Source organism: Spinacia oleracea, chromosome 3 (assembly GCF_020520425.1).
Source record: "Spinacia oleracea cultivar Varoflay chromosome 3, BTI_SOV_V1, whole genome shotgun sequence".
Taxonomy (NCBI): Eukaryota; Viridiplantae; Streptophyta; class Magnoliopsida; order Caryophyllales; family Amaranthaceae; genus Spinacia; species Spinacia oleracea.
The window spans coordinates 104,238,652-104,239,559 of record NC_079489.1 but is presented as its reverse complement, the minus strand read 5'-3'; the positions used below and the strand labels follow the sequence as shown (position 1 = coordinate 104,239,559).

General features: G+C 45.6%; 1 pseudogene; it reads right to left on the bottom strand.

Moving 5' to 3' along the window:
• Positions 1–582: 582 nt before the first annotated feature.
• LOC130471128 (uncharacterized) lies at positions 583–683 on the bottom strand (annotated as a pseudogene).
• Positions 684–908: the final 225 nt, after the last annotated feature.

Below are 908 nucleotides of genomic sequence, written 5' to 3'. Positions count from 1 at the left end.
CCTTTGCATTGCTCACGGTTTTCTTGAGTGTTTATGCTTGATAGGGGACGTGCTCGTCAAAGGATCCTCCATCCTCTTGACCTTGAATTGGAAAGGACTTTAAGGAGACTTAGGCGTGCTCGTTCTAGCTCGTCAAATCATAATAGGTTTGAGGCTTTGAGTGTTGACACGGAACAAGAAGTGAGTGAGCAAGCTAGTGAGAACATGGCTCTTCCGGTTAAGAACTTGGGAATACCGGGAGCATTTGAGGCTACGTGTGGGATTCAAGCACCAACAACATGTGCTAATAGTTTTGAGATCAAGCCCGCCTTGATCAATTTGGTGCAAAGTCATCCCTTTTGTGGGAAAAGCAATGAGTCGCCTCACGAGCATCTCAAGAAGTTTGAGCACTATTGTGACACAATAAAACACAACGGTGTGACCTCGGATTATGTGAGGTTGACTTTGTTCCGCTTCTCTTTGCTTGGGCGTGCTAGTGATTGGCTTGACAAGGAGGTCAAGCCCAAATCACTTCGCACATGAAACGAAGTAACTAGTGCCTTCTTGAACAAGTTCTATTCTCATAGGAAGACGGCAGAGTTCCGCCACAAGATTCAATCATTTGAGCAAGGCCGTGATGAATCGCTTTTCGAGGCTTGGGACCGATTTAAGGAGTACCAAAGGGAATGCCCTCATCATGGGATTCCCAAGTGGTTGTTGCTACAAACCTATTACTTAGGATTGAGTCCAAGCTCGAAAACAAGTTTGGATGCGGGCGCGGGAGGCCCCATCATGAACAAAACGGAAGATCAAATTGAGGAGATAATTGAAGATGTAGTTCAAAACTACCAATCTTGGCATGTAGGTGCAAGAAGTTATGATGGGAAAAGTAGGATTGAGGATGGAAAGGGTTCGGTGTACGCCATAGA